Below are 16,003 nucleotides of genomic sequence, written 5' to 3'. Positions count from 1 at the left end.
TGTGATACTCTGGAATCCCCATTCCCCCCCTTATCTCTCTGTTCTCAAAAAAATCATCAAAGTCATCAAAGTCTACCTGGTGACACAGTTACAAAAATCCACCCGTTAATATCTAACTTTCCAGGCCAAATTCTGTCCCAATGCTGGATCACTTCATACTTTAACTACTACAAATGAATTTTGTCTAGTTTGCACATCTCTGAATTGGTGAAAATTTTACCAATTAGAAAAACATGATTTTTTCCTAATTGTGCTGGCCCTTTACTTTTTATCCTTAATCCTCCTACCCTTTGCCACTGCCAAATCCTCTGTCTGGACAATTGGATCAAGTGATACAGGGATGCTTCAAAGCATTTGGAAATAGTAACAGAAGGAATATGACTCCCTGTCTATAGCTAGCTTCTAAATTGGTGTGGTTGATAGGCCTACAAAAATGTAAACAGCCCTTTGCCCCATGCTGTGTTGAGTACCAAGAAAGTGAACTCCATCAAACACAATCTTCAAAGAAATTGAAGAACTCACAATCCATATAGCAATCAATTTCCAATTCCAAATATGCCTTTAAAAATTCAGCTAATTTCTAAACATGTATTCTCATAGCAGCCTTCCAAATATTCCACATTATTAAACATCTAAAAATACATGGCACATCTACATTTGTTACATAAACACCTAAATGATGTATATTCTAATTTTGCTTATCTGAACAATTTAAAAAGTCACTCTTGTTAAAATAAGTCTCCAATAAGCACCATCATTGAGCATGATGCTATCAAATTCACTAGTGCCAGTCAGACAGCAGATTGTCAAAAAGAAATGAGGAAGCCCACTGAATAAATTACATCTTGAGTGCTTTCGATACAAATTTAAACTACAGGCAATCCGCGTTCTATTTGAAAAATAATAAATCCACACTTTTGAACTGTACTTATTTTTGGAGCAAGGACTCTCCAGTCCCCTGCACTGATCTCTGAGATACCAGACTCAGGCAGGGATGTGAGAAGAAACGGCAGAGATCCAGCAAGTAGGGACTACAGCAAGAGACAAGTTTTCAAAGAGGTGGTTTTCGAGTTAAACAGGTAGCTGCTCAGGGCCTGAGACAGGGCAATACTCAATGAACTTTGGATACATTCATTTCTTCTGCTTTGTTCACGCTATATCTTTGGCACCTAAAATAATAATGTCCCAATGTATGGTTCAAAATAATTATGGAATTAACGCATGGCTCTTAAAAAGGCATTGACGGTGGTAACGACCTTCCTGAACAGGATCTTAGGGCAGCAACTCACACAAGATCTGTGGTGGATTTTTGCTGGCAGGGATATGGAATTGGATCCTTAAGTACAGAACGCTTGCTAAATAGAGGATTTCCTGTTTAGTTCTCCATGCTCTCAAGATTCACAGACAGATTTCACAACCTCCAGATAACTTGAACTACCAAATTTAACTCTAATCTATGATTTAACCTTCTTCTCAGGAAGTTTTGCCCCATATCTCATGCACATCAATTTACAATTTAATCCCTTCTTCTCTTGCTCAAAACTCTGAGGAAATAGTTATTTCTACAGTGCTTTCATCTACTGTGACTGGAGTAACCATTTGTTCTTCTTTTCTCCAGGCTAACTCAAATATACTTTCATGCCTCAGCTATTATTTCTAACCCTTTAATTATCTTTGTTGCGCTTTGAATGTTCTCCAGGATTTTAATGTCTGAAGTCCTGGAGCCCAAGCTTGGACATAATATGCTGAGACTGGCTGGTGGCAGCTAACACTGAATTATTATTGTAAGATCATCTCATGCTTCCTATTCAAGTTTATGTAGACTCGTTATCAGCTTTTGTTGTTTTCATTATTACCTGCTCTGTTTGCAAGTTCATCTTTTCCCACAACTCCTGAGGCAGTCATCTTTCCTATTGAGAATCCACAGACCTAACAGGTCATTTTTTCAGCTTCTGTCCTCAAGTAATCACTTTGCATGATTGTATGAATCAACACTAATTCTTCTTTTTATTGCTAAACACATTATAGTTTTAGCCCAGTGCTAGGCAAATATGAACAGCCCAAATACGGTATTAATATCTGACTGAAATCCACACTCATTCCATTATCATCATCTCTCCGCCCCCAAATGTGTTCCTCCTCTTAAGTTCTCTCAGTCTCCAAACTACTACATGTGCTACTGCAAGGAACCAGTTTTTTTTGTATTCTACCTTTTCTCCACTACCTACAGCTAATTTCTTCCAGTTCCTACAGTTCAACACTTACATGTCCTGTTGAGCTTACCTCTTGAATATGGCCTTCCTCTCTACTGCACTCTACTGGCTGAGTTCAGGTACTCAGCATCTCTAGACTGGACTACTACAGTAGCTTTTGGTTTCTCTTTCTCAAGCCATCATTCTCCCCCACCCCCTTTGTCGACATGTATCGTGTCACTTTCTGCCCTACAAAAACTCCCCAAAAAACAAACAAAAAAACCCCACAGGACATCACCATTGCTTAATATGCGTTCAAGACTCTGACATCACTTGCCTTTTCAGTCCCTCTCTTGCCACTTCTCTTCCCCCTGCATTAACAGGGGGAATCAAATCCTACACCAGGGATGGCAAATGGATCCATTTTGATTAATAGGAAGTAGCTTTCCGAAACAATGTTTTAAGAAGTATCATGTCAGGGGCGCCTGGGTGGCACAGCGGTTAAGCGTCTGCCTTCGGCTCAGGGCGTGATCCCGGCGTTCTGGGATCGAGCCCCACATCAGGCTCCTCTGCTATGAGCCTGCTTCTTCCTCTCCCACTCCCCCTGCTTGTGTTCCCTCTCTCTCTGGCTGTCTCTATCTCTGTCGAATAAATAAATAAAATCTTAAAAAAAAAAAAAAAAAGAAGTATCATGTCAGACTGGCCAGGTCTACCATGAAGGGGTGGTGACAATGGCAATGTCCATGTAATATATTTACTGTCCATGCTGCTACACAGATTGACTATTTAAATTTCCCTAACCCTTCACTTGCTGTTCATTTCCTTGACTTTTTTATTTCCCTAGGACTGGTCTCCTAGACTCGAGTCTTACTTCCCTTTCTCAATACTCTGTTATCTTTTTAAAAAATCATTTAATAAATGATATTTTGACAGCAGATGGGCATACAAAAACAATTAGATGAATGCCTTACATCATATGCCAAAAGTATGTGAAAGATCAAAGACTTAAATGTAAAAAGTAGAGCTGTAAATGTTCTAGAATGTAACAAGGAAGATTTTATTTATAGTCTTGGAGTGGGTTAGGCCATTCTATGACTCAAAATCCTGAAATCATGGAAAAGATTGGTAAGTTTAACTCTATCAAAACCAAAATCAGCTACAAGGTAAAAACAAACAAGTAAACAAACAACTAACAAACAAAAACTCCATAATACTATAAGCAAATACAAAAGACTGGGAGAATTATTAGTAACGCATCAAAAAAGTATAAAATCTCTAATACATAAAGAGCTTTTAGAAATCAGTAAGAAGGGGCGCCTGGGTGGCACGGCAGTTAAGCATTTGCCTTCGGCTCAGGGCGTGATCCCGGCATTATGGGATCGAGCCCCACATCAGGCTCCTCTGCTAGGAGCCTGCTTCTTCCTCTCCCACTCCCCCTGCTTGTGTTCCCTCTCTCGCTGGCTGTCTCTATCTCTGTCGAATAAATAAATAAAATCTTTAAAAAAAAAAAGAAATCAGTAAGAAAGTTACCACCAACCGAATATAAAACCAGACAAAGAGTATGAAAAGAGGAAGTATAGGGGTGTCTGGCTGGCTCAGTCTGTAGAGCATGTGATTCTTGATCTCAGGATTGTAAATTCAAGCCCCATGTTGGGTATGGAGACTTTATACTTTTATACTTTAAGTATAAAAGTTGAAATCTTTAAAAAAAAATACATTAAGTTTACAGCAAAAAAATACAAATGCCTCTTAAACATATCAAAAGATGTTTAACTTCACTCATAATAAGAAAGTTCTAAATTAGTTCTAATATCTAAATTAAGATATCTTTATTTGTACCTAGTAGAGCTAAACAAGTATCCAAAAAAGTTGATAACACACTATTGAGGATGCAGGAGAGAAAGGGGCTTTCATGTATTTCCAGTGAGAATGTAAAATGATAAAATACTTTTGGAAGGTGGGTCGCCTGGGTGGCTCAGTCGGTTAAAGCATCTGCTTCCCCCTCAGGTCATGATCCCAGGGTCCTGGGATAGAGCCTCGCATAGGGCTCCCTGATCAGCAGGAAGCTGGCTTCTCCCTCTCCCTTTACCTCTCCCCCTGCTGGTGCTCTCTCTCTCTAATACATAAATAAATAAAATCTTTAAAAAAAAATACTTTTGGAAGGCAATCTAACAATATGTCTCAAAATTACAAATGCATATGCTCATAATTCAGCAATTTTTCTTCTGGAAAATGATCTTAAAGATATACTTTCAGGGGCGCCTGGGTGGCGCAGTCATTAAGCATCTGCCTTCGGCTCAGGGCATGATCCCGGTGCTCTGGGATCGAGCCCCACATCAGGCTCCTCCGCTAGGAGCCTGCTTCTTCCTCTCCCACTCCCCCGCTTGTGTTCCCTCTCTCGTGTTCCCTCTCTCGCTGGCTGTCTCTGTCAAATAAAAAAATAAATAAAATCTTTAAAAATATATATATATTTTCATATGTGAAAAACGTCTAAAGTTCAAAATTATTCATTGTGGCATTGTCTGCAACAGCTACCCAACTGCTGCGGACACACTAGTTAATACAGCTACGTAACAGAATAATGCTCAGCTTTAAAAGAAGTTTTTCTTCATGAAAAAGAAAAGGTATCTCTGTAATGAAAAGAAATAAATAATAAATTATTAAGGGGGAAAAAGCATAATTCAGAGGTAAAAATTCAGTGCTTAGTATGCATTTGCTTGAACATGCTTTAAGAGTCTGAAAGGTGCACAAGAAATAGTCATTGTTGGCACCTCTCTGGAGACCTGAGTAGATGGAGCATAGAGGTAGGAAGATTTCTGATTGAAAAAAAATTTAATTTTTTTCTAAAATTATGCAAATGCTACAGCTTTCTCTATCTTGATATATATATATATCATTATGTATTCTTCAGATCTCAATCCTTTGCTCAAAAAAGATTTTCCTTCCAATCTGGAAGAGTTTCGATTCTGTCTCATCTTGAACTCTTACGTTTGTTTTTGTAAATCATTTGTGCATATCGGTCTCCCTCATTTGACTGTTAAGCTCCTGGAGGGGGTAGGGAACATTATCTGGCTTGCCTCACCAGAGCCTGGCCTGCCTGGCACACAGCTCTGGGTGAATGCTTGCTAAATGAAGAAATGCATGCTCAGGGCACTGTGTGGGGGCACTGGTTGGGAAACCACAAGGAAAGATAAAAGAGGTGAGACAATGTCTGCCTTCAGGTAGTTTATCAACTAAGGAGGCTAAGATAAATACACATATAATTAAAAGGCAGAATGTGGTCATTGCCTTAGGAGTTACAAATAAAGCTGTATGGGATTCAGAGCAAGGTGAGTGCTAGAAGAATTTTTAAAATGTGTTAAATATCTGAAAAAGGCTGTAGTATTTGAAAAGGGGCTTTGAAAGGCTGATGTGATTTCCTCAAAAAAGGGCAGAGCATTTAATTCAGAAAAACAAGTGTCTACAGGGACCAGACGGTTGATACATGTAAGTGAATGGTCCAAGCAGAAACTGACTAAACACAAGATCTAGAGGTTCTTAAACTTGGCTGAATAATAGCATCACTTGGGAGCTTTTAAAAGCCGCATACTCCAGCCATAACTCAAGGCCAATTTGATGAGAAACTTAGAGCGGGACTGGGGAAGGGTGTAGGGGGATGGGATGGAGGTGAAACCCAAGGATTTGCAGTTTTAAAAAACTGCCCAGGTGATAACATTGTAGACCAGCAGCATTCTCATCCCCTGTGACGTGCTAAAAATCAGAACGCTAGGTCCCACCCTGGACTTACAGAACCAGAACGGCACTGTGACAGCATCTCCGGTATTCTCATATACGCCCGGAAGTTTGAGAAGGCCTCCTCGAGAGAACTTTGTCCCCTTCGGAGGGAGTGGCCACTCATTAGGCAGTATCAGCCTTAGTTACCCTGAGGGAATTCAGACACCCTGGGGTCTCATTTTTCATTTGTAGTACAGGCAACAACCCAAATAACTGAAATCAGGTAGAAGCCATCAGAAGATAGCAGGCCACTACATTGTACACCTGAACCAATGTGACACTGTGTGTCAATTACACTTCAATTAAAAAACCCCAAATGTGGGGCTCCTGGGTGGCTCAGTTGGTTAAGCATCTGCCTTGGGCTCAGGTCATGATCCCAGGGTCCTGGGACTGAGCCCCGCAGGCTCCCTGCTCAGCGGGGAGTCTGCTTCTCCCTCTCCCTCTGCCTCTCCCCCTGCTTGTGCTCTCTCTTTCAAATAAATATATAAAATCTCTAAAAAAAAGAAAAAAAAAGAAAGAAAGAAAAAGAAAAAGAAAGAAAGAAAGAAAGAAAGAAAGAAAGAAAGAAAGAAAGAAAGAAAGAAAGAAAAAAAAAACCCAAATGACTGGGGCCTAGTGGCTCACTAGAGATGGAATGGTTTATTAGTGGAGTTTGTCTAAAGCTTAGGTTTTTGTTTTTTTTTTTTAAGATTTTATTTATTTCTGTGACAGAGAGACAGCCAGCTAGAGAGGGAACACAGCACGGGAGTGGGAGAGGAAGAAGCAGGCTCCCTGCAGAGGAGCCCGATGTGGGACTCGATCCTAGCACGCCGGGATCACGCCCTGAGCCGAAGGCAGACGCCTAACGACTGCGCCACCCAGGCGCCCAAAGCTTAGGTTGTTTTAACCAGAAATGTTAATGTGGATTTCTGGTATTTATTTTTAAAATGTTTTTTGAGCAGCTAAAGCATCCCTGACAACAATATTATATGGCGAAGTTCAACATACAACCTTGCTCTTCCTTAGGGGTATAGAGGTCCTGGAGACCCATCAGCTCAGTGTCCCGCCTTGCCATTTCCCATAAGCAAAATTTAAAGGGTATGTTGGAAATAAAGCTACAAAGGTTTGGAGGGCTTGAAATGATTAAGTAAATTAAGTCAAGCTTATTTACTTAATTTTGGGAATGTCCATTCACTCAGTATTTTACAAGTCGGAATTATAACTGCAACACAAAAAAGCGAGCTTGCCCCCTCATGATCTGATTGGAGATATAATTGGCACGAAGGAAACAGTTGAAGACTTTTCATCCAACAAATATTTATCGAGCTCCTGCTGTGTACCACTGCTATTTCAAGTCCTTTAACTTCATCCCTTCTGTGGTGTCCCTAGCCAGCCAGCCTGCCTCCTGGAAAATTAATGTCATTACGCCTAGAATGAATGATCTCACAGGATAGAAGTGTGGGTGACTCAGCGCAGCCCATCGCTCCAGCGGGAGACTGCCAGCAGCCTGAGCATTGTCTTTGAATAGGAAGGACCTCTGAGATTGTGGGCAGAACAGAGGAGGAAAGCAAGTTCAGAGGAGGTGAAGATCCACACTAGAAAGTCCCTTCCTCCATTGCTGAAGAGTCGGACAACAGTTACAAAATCTCAAATAGCAATGCTAAGATATAGCTTTCAAAATATCAGCAACCATTTTCTCTCTCTCCCACAATTCTTATGTTACTCTTTTTTCAAGTTAAGTTGTTGCACTGAGTCATGTTTGTATCTACCTCTGCAGAAAGATTACTTAAAAAACATCACTTCTCTGGATAAATACCTAAAATTAATTGCAAATGAAAAATCAGTCTAAAGCTTTAACTTGTTGAACTTTCACAGCCCTGAAACATGCACAGGTATTTCTGAAACACACTAGGTATTTTTGTAAACCACCCATAAAAGCATGCATGCACTTATTTTGTTTTGATACAAAGCTCAGGTTTGTTTTTAAGATGTGAAATAGTAACAAAGGAGAAGAAAAACAATGTAATGTATTAGACAAGGCCCACAGATGTGACAAAAGGGGGAAAAATCTCCTTTAGACCTAAAAAGAAAGAGAAAAAAAAGCTATCAACAAGGAAGAAGAAAGGCATCTCTGAACAAGAAAGGAATATTTCCCCAGCCTTGAGCTAGGGGAGCTTTGCGGGTGGGGTGGAAAAAGAGAAGGTACCAGATGAGAAAGTATTGTTTATGGTCCCTGCGAACAGAACTTTGATTTATATAACAAATCAATCCACTTACAGGACGTGCTTAACTTCACCTGTTGGGAGGTAAGTTCAGTCCCTTTCTCCTCCTTTGAATGAACGGGGAAGGCTTTCCGCTCACCCTCTGCCTCACCACAGGAATGTGAGCTATCTACAGCCTTGTTTTGAAATCCACAGCACTTAAAGGAGCTGTATCAACAGGTTTCTTCTCCCTAACATTGAGCCAATTGTAAAGGCTAAGAATCTTGAACACATTAAACACTATCATAGGAATTCAAAACCAGCTCTAGCTAGAGTGTTTTTTTTTTTAACAGAATCACAATTTATATTTTTTATCACTTCAGCCTTTTTTGAGCCCAGAACCATAGAGCTAAACAAAGGGCTATTTCCTGACAGCTTAATACAAAAGCACCTTTTAAGGAAAGCCTGAACGTTGGCCTTGGAATGTGGGTTAGGGCAAAGAACTCTTTCCCAGAGGGAGCTGCTAATGTGGTTTTCAAGAAAACTCAGGAGACTCCAAAATATCCTTCCAAGCAATGTAATAAATGCCAAACCTTTTATATACTTATTGTCTAATGCATTTCTATGGCCACTGCCCTACAACGCAAATATTTATCTTTTCTCTCTCAACTTTGGCCTATATACTTTGCATTCTGCCTTAAAATAAAACTACTTCCAGCCTGTGAGTGGGGAGGTCAAACACCCATCGTAAAAGCTTCATCATCTCAGCCCTAACTGCTACAGGGGAGAAAAAAAATCACAGGCAAATATTTTAAACTTCTACCTATGATGGTTAAAAGCAGTAAAGTGAGAAGTCATTTGCATTTTCTTCTTTAAAACTCTTTTTGATTAAAGGGCTGTCCAGAACTTGGCTTGCCATGTTTGCACAGTTCACTATTTTTTTTAAGAAAGATTTTATTTATTCATTTGACACAGACAGAGAGAAAGAGCACAGCAGGTGGACTGGCAGGCAGAGGGAGAGGAAGAAGCAGGCTCCCAGCTAAGCAGGGAGCTGGACATGGGGCTCAATTCCAGGACCCTGGGATCATGACCTGGGTGAAGGCAGCCGCTTAACTGACTGAGCCACCCAGGTGCCCCCATGCGTCACTAGTTTAATATCATTTCCAATTTATTCCACAATACCAAGTGGCTACTCATAAGAAGTTCTAAGAGCTGATATAATTTATCATGAAGCCTCTCAAAGTTCATTTGGCATGAACTTAATTGAAAACGATTATAATCTGATTTCAAATATTAATTATGTTATAAAGAATGTGTATATTTCCCCATAACTAAACAAAAATACAATTAAAAATAAGCCAGCATTCCCAAAACGAAAAAACACACCAAAAAAAAGTATTTTTTTTAAGATTTTAAGTAATCTCTACACTCAACATGTGGCTCAAACTCATGACCCCAAGATCAAGAGTCACATGTCCACTGACTGAGCCAGACAAACCCCTAAAAAACTAATTTTTTTTTTTTAAGGGAGAGAGAGAGAGAGGGATGAGCGTGCAGGGGAGGGCAGAGGGAGAGAAAGAATCTGAAGCAGGTTCCATGCCCAGCTTGGAGCACCACGTGGGGCTCAGTCTCATGACCCTGAGATCAGGACCTGAGATGAAATCAAAAGTCTGACACTTAACCCACTGAGCCACCCAGGCGCCCCATCCTAAAAAATTCTTTTTTTTTTTTTTTTAAGATTTATTTATTCGACAGAGATAGAGACAGCCAGCGAGAGAGGGAACACAAGCAGGGGGAGTGGGAGAGGAAGAAGCAGGCTCATAGTGGAGGAGCCTGACGTGGGGCTCGATCCCATAACGCTGGGATCACGCCCTGAGCCAAAGGCAGACGCTTAACCGCTGTGCCACCCAGGCGCCCCCTAAAAAACTATTCTTAATCTTGATGATAGAAATTAAAATCTCTGTAATAAACTGCTGAGTAAATAATTTGCTAATTACCATGCACTGATGATTTTAATTGGCCAGTTTCTTAGGTGATCTATGTATCAAAATTTTTGAAAAGGGCTACAGGTTAGGTAATAGTCTAAGTAATTTATTAATGTAGATTCTAGGGCTTAAAGGAACAAACTTGAATGTCTGATGGCTTTTCACATTTGAGGAAGCAAATTAAGTAACAACGAATGCAGAGAAATCTAGGGGAAGTGGAATCAGGAATCAAAGGATCAGAGTCAGCAATAAAGACGGCTAGCAACAGTGCCCAAAACAGTGAAAACTTAAAGATGCATTTCATTGTTTTCCTCAGTCTCCCTGGGTTTTGTTCAAGAGCGTGGATTCTTGGGGCACCTGGGTGCCTGGGTGGCTCGGATGGTTAGGCGTCTGCCTTTGGCTCAGGTCAGGATCCCAGAGTCCTGGGATTGAGCCCCTGGTGGGGCTCCCTGCTCTTCAGGCAGCCTGCTTCTCCCTCTCGATCTGCCCTACCTCCTGCTTATGCTCTCTCTGTCAGATAGATAACAGCTTAAAAAGAAAAAAAAAAAAAAAGAGCGTGGATTCTTCATGAAGTTTAAAAAAGAAAAACAACTTTTAGGAAAAATACTCAAAAGTCAGCTGCACTTCTCAGTGAAGACGGCTGAAACTGGTACTCGACGCTGTGATTTCATCACTACTTAAAGGGATATGACAACGCTCTTAAAATATTTCCAGAGGACATGGAGTATTTCCAAGAGTGAAGTAAAATCATGTAATCATATAAGCATTACTTATTTAGTTATTGCAAATTAAGATGATCAGATACCCCATTATAAAATAAGAACTATGAATTAAAAGTCACACCTATACATTTTCTCCCTCCCTTCCTGTCTTCCTTCTTTCCTTCCTCCCAGCCTCCTGCCTTCCCTTTAGGTCTGTCTGTCTCTGTCCCTCTCTCAAATTTAGGCAACAGAGGATTTTTATCTTCCTTTGAATTCTGGTGCCAAAATAAGTTGAAAAACTAACATGAGGCAGAATTAACTGGTCTTGGAAACACTCTCCACAGTTCTATTCACCATTTCCACAGAGGGGCCTGGAGAAACTGGAGAATGCATAATGGGAGGGGCCGCTGGCTGGCTCAGTCTGTGGAGCATGCGACTCATCTTGGGGTTTCAAGTTCGAGCCTCGTGTTGGGTGTAGCAATTACTTAAAAATAAAATCTTAAAAAAAAAAAAAGAACACACAGTGGGATCAAGCAGATTTACTTAAATAGCCAAACAACGAAAACAATTATTCATCAACAGGGAAGAATAAATTGTGTTATATTCACGCAATAAACACTTTGTAACTAAAACCACAGGGGTGCCTGGCCAGCTCAGTCGGAGAAACATGTGGCTCTTGATCTTGGGGTCATGAGATAGAACCCCAAGCTGGGTGTAGAGATTACTTAAATAAATAAGCTTTTTTTAAAAAGTGAGACAGTATAAAAAAAAAAAAAAGATGGGAAAATGACCAACCTGTTTTCCTTTCAACCTTGCCTCCCTCATCATACATGGAATGTGGAGAGAGGAGGGGAATTGAAGAATAAGAAAAACCAAATCGCTGGTAGGGTTTAGGGACTTCAGTTAAATTTTAGAATTTCTTGATTAGGGAGACCCTTCAGTCTCCTCATTCTTGTAGGAAATACCGTGATCATTTTTTGAGGGAGACACTGGCAAGGAGTGATCAGGTGGGCAGTGTTGGTTGACTATCTGGGTTTCAGGTAGAGAAATAAAGCTTGGTCTCAAGTTTACTTTATTGTTCTACACGGTTCAACAGAATGGGAAAGGAGGGAGGGCTGAAGGCAGAAGCGCTGTCTAGGAATGAAAGGTGTGCACGTGATTGGACTTGCCTTCTGCTCTCCCTGTGAAAAACCACAAAATGGATCCTGTGGATTGGAAGCAGAAGGCTGAGGAACACCAGTATCTATTCCTAGTCAAAGTCTCTCGGTATCATTTATGTGCTCTTCTTTTTTATAGAATCTTGGCAAAACAAATCGCTATCTCCTTAGCCTTTTTTTTTTTTCCCCCTTCCAGGCTTTTTAGAAGCACCACAAATCCATTATTCCTGTTCTCCTCCCTCTGGACCCTTCTCAGCCCTGGAAGATCCTTTCTAACAGCAGAGGCTGTGACTGGTGATGAATGCGTGGAAGGACTGAGGCATTCCTATATTGTCTCTTGAATCTTTAACAACAAAATTGCTGCCTCATTCACCACCACCCAAAGTGCTGCTAAGTAGAACCTGACGGCATTTATGAACTTATTTAAAATTGTAAATTATTTCATTATTGTAAAATAATACTAGATAAAAATGAATGGAGACAATTATAGAAATGCTAAAGCCGACCACATCATTTAAATAATATATATGGGGTGCAGGGCTATTAAAATAAAAATTTAGGGCTTATCTACGGGATAGGCATTTTTTAGACATTATTACATTTAACCCCATGAAACCTCTGTAAGCTAAAAATTAGTATTCCTGTTTTAATAGTGAACTCTCAGACTTCAAGGATCAAGTACTAAGCCCTGATGCATCCGACTCCAAAACCATTTTATCTCACTACTGCTCAGGCAAGGTGCTTACTCAACATAAGCAGAACTTAATTATTCTTTCATCCTTTGAAAAAAACAGATACAGTAAATTACATCAGCTAAAATAGATGGTAATCTCCCTGAGGGCAAAAGCTGATGACTTATCTTTTTGTTGGCAGAGAGCTGAACCTCAGGGTGGTAGATGAATACTTCCAAATAGGTGCACAGGGAAAAATGTTGATTTTTTTTTTTAAAAGGTTACACACATACTTTTCCAAAGCATGTGTAAGCATCTACACTGTCATTAATGGATTCAAATACCTGCAGAAAAAATACAATTTACTCATCTAAATAAAAAGTGAGGTCCGTAGAAAGGAAAGCTGAAAATGCCAAATAATAACATAACCCAAAAAATTAAAAACTTGGGTACTGAATTACATTTACCGATCTTTTAAGCTTTTAAGGGCACATTAGCTAATATTTCTGTTATTACAGGAATAACAAGCAAGCATAAGAACTTTTATGGTACAACGGACCTAAACATGAAATCACTTTTAAAAACGTACGAATGCAAGCTGTTCTCCTTATATAACACGGAACCCAAAGGAGCAGAGTGAAATCCAACTGTTAGTACAATTACACTCTGATGACCAGTCCTTTATACCAAAGAATTCAAAACCTGACTGAACACTTTTTCTTTACTGGGCTTTTCTTCTCCCTTCTCATTTTAGTTTCTCTATGTGGAAGAAAAGCCCAGGACCAGATTTTAAATTCTTAATTCCTCATTTTTTTCTGAAATTAGTTTATTTACTTTTAAATTAAGTCAGTTTGTTTCTGAAAGAACTATACAGCATCTTTAGTTGCTGCATTGTTAATGATCTTTGCAGTTAAAGACATGCGGAATTCCAACGTCGGGTGCTTTGTTATTCACTTTTTACGAGTAACTCAGTTGGCTGGATGTTGAGTACTTCAGAACTTAAAAAGTTTTTTTTCATAGAATAAAAGGACTTCTTTCAATAATGGAGGTCCTTTTGGCTTTCAGGTAGAATTATTCAGGTTTTCAGGTTTGTGAGTGCTGTTATTTCTGCTTCAGAATTTTCTAGGATGAGTTTACTTGTGAGCCTAAACATACCCATAAGTAGTCTCTCTTTAACTCTCAACATGTCTGGTTGGGTCCATGTCTGAGATTATTAAAAAAAAAAAACAAAACAAAACACAATTATTTCTTTCTTTCTAGATTTGTCTCCCTAATTTTGTTCATGTTACTTGTTACAGTAAATGGACATTCCTGACATTTTAATAATGTATACCTATGCACTGTAAATTTCTTCATTATTCCAAAATGTTTACTGTCTCCTTTTGTGGTTCTGCACATCTTTTTTGAGCCATCATTACCTGCACAAGAAATGTCTACATTGGCTCCCCTTTTTTTTTTAGCCAAATACCTCATTTCCATCATTTTGAGAACGATCTCCAACTCATTCCTGCATAAAATCCCTTGTCCTCATTATGGTCCTTAAGGTAATGTCTTTACAAATAAATCTCCCTATACCTGCTTCTCTGCTTTCAATGCTTTCCATAGTCTCAGCATTCTTTTGACTTTAATTCACACTTTTTTTTCCTTTGTATGGAATTACATATTTCTTCCTTTTGACTGGTATCTACTTCATTCTATTTTAAAGTCTTTAGTTTTTACTTTTGGTCCCCATGAAGTTCCCTGGTGATGCCAATTCATGAACTGGCATCACAGGTTTGTTCCATGGCACCCTCCCTGAATGTGAGACTTCCTGGTATGGGTGGGGAGGGGAGCACATCTGTCACTCATTGTACTGATGATCCCTGCACTACTGACGACACTGTTACCCAAAAATGAAATCTTTAAACGTCCAACTGTTTAGCCAATAGCATATACTTTACTAAGTAACTGTACCATTTTTTTAAAAATGGTAAATAAATGAAACTTACCCTTCAAAGAAGATTTCAATAGATGATTTGGGATCCTTCCCTCTTTATTTCAGCTTAATCCAATTCAGGGAAATTATAGAAGCCTGTCACGTCTGTCCAGAGGCTGTGGAGACCACAAATGCAAGGATAAAACAGGTCCCTCCTCCTAAATTTACATTCATCTAGATCAGCTGGAGCTAGAGTTTTCAGATCCCAAGCTTTATATAAGGTGTTTTCCTTGATGAGTGAGTAGTAACTGTTTTCCCCAGCCAGTGAGGATCTTAGGTTTCCCCCTTTTAAAGCTTCAGGTTGTTCTTCAACTCTTCTTTTTATGTTGCATAACCCTCAGGGCTTTATATCCGACTTGCATATTTAATGTATTTTAATTCAGCCTCGTGATGATCTGTATGCCATTCATGAGCTCATCTTTCCCTTAGGACTCACATAGGTAGCATTCTTTACTACTTCCTGGCAACTCCAAGTCTGACTTCATGAATACTTTTATTTCTGCTCTTGCCATCCAAAAGTGTCGGAGAGAGTGTGATTACTTGATTAAATAAATAAAACAAGGTCTTTTGGACTGGTCCTTTCCTAACACCGTAACTACAGTGATTGGCAACACACACGTCTTGTCTTTGCCTCTTCTTCATATGCTCCCCGTCTTGTGTTTTCATTCCTGTGAATGCTCCCTTTAAAATCTGGAAAGTTTTGTCTCACTTTCTCACTGTGCATTATGCCTCATCCTACGACTATATTCCTCTACCATACCCACCCAGGACAGAACAATACAGTTTGCATTTGAAGAGAAAGAAAATTATTTTCCTTCTGTTTCTTTCTTCTTTGGGCAAGGACAGGGAGATGGAAGAGAAAGGTGTGAGTGGGAGAGAATTAGTGGCCAAAACAGAAACCGGTGAGGCTTGATCCAGCTGTATGGGTCACCTTGGAGGTGGTCATGGTCTAGAGTAATTTTTAATTGAAATGATATCATACACCCGCCTCCTGTCACCAAATATTTCCCATTCCCCCTCCCCTAGCTGCAAATCTCATTTAATAATTGCCCTACTCTATAATACTGCCATTTCTGTATTGTCTCGGCTCCCCACGAGGACCCTGCTACTTTTTGTACTCTGCCTATAGCACCTAGCCTGGCCCTAGGCTTTTGATAAATCCTTGCTGGACTGAAATAAATTGCTTGGCCTTGCTCAGATTTCCTATTTCTAGCATGGAGAAGAACCTTGTCTCGATGAACACGCTCATCTTTACTGCACACTATTAAGGTAGCGTGACCAAAAACAACATAAAGAAAAGTAACATGGTGGACTTTTAAATTGCAGCATAAAACAGTTTAATACTTTTTTTTTTTTCCTGAAAGAGCT

At 39.7% G+C, this 16,003-nt stretch overlaps 1 protein-coding gene across 1 annotated transcript in view; it reads right to left on the bottom strand.

The window, feature by feature from the left end:
• SLC39A10 (solute carrier family 39 member 10) overlaps window positions 1-8,275 on the bottom strand; it is a 104,643-nt gene extending 96,368 nt beyond the window's left edge. Inside the window, exon 1 of the mRNA XM_034654882.1 lies at window positions 8,223-8,275. The gene's annotated coding sequence lies outside the window, so the exon portion shown is untranslated. The remainder of the gene's footprint in view (window positions 1-8,222) is intronic.
• Between the last annotated feature and the right edge of the window lie 7,728 nt (window positions 8,276-16,003).

The sequence above is a fragment of the Ailuropoda melanoleuca genome, chromosome 2 (assembly GCF_002007445.2).
Source record: "Ailuropoda melanoleuca isolate Jingjing chromosome 2, ASM200744v2, whole genome shotgun sequence".
NCBI classification, from domain to species: Eukaryota; Metazoa; Chordata; class Mammalia; order Carnivora; family Ursidae; genus Ailuropoda; species Ailuropoda melanoleuca.
The sequence above is the reverse complement of the archived record's forward strand: the minus strand, read 5'-3'. Positions and strand labels throughout refer to the sequence as shown.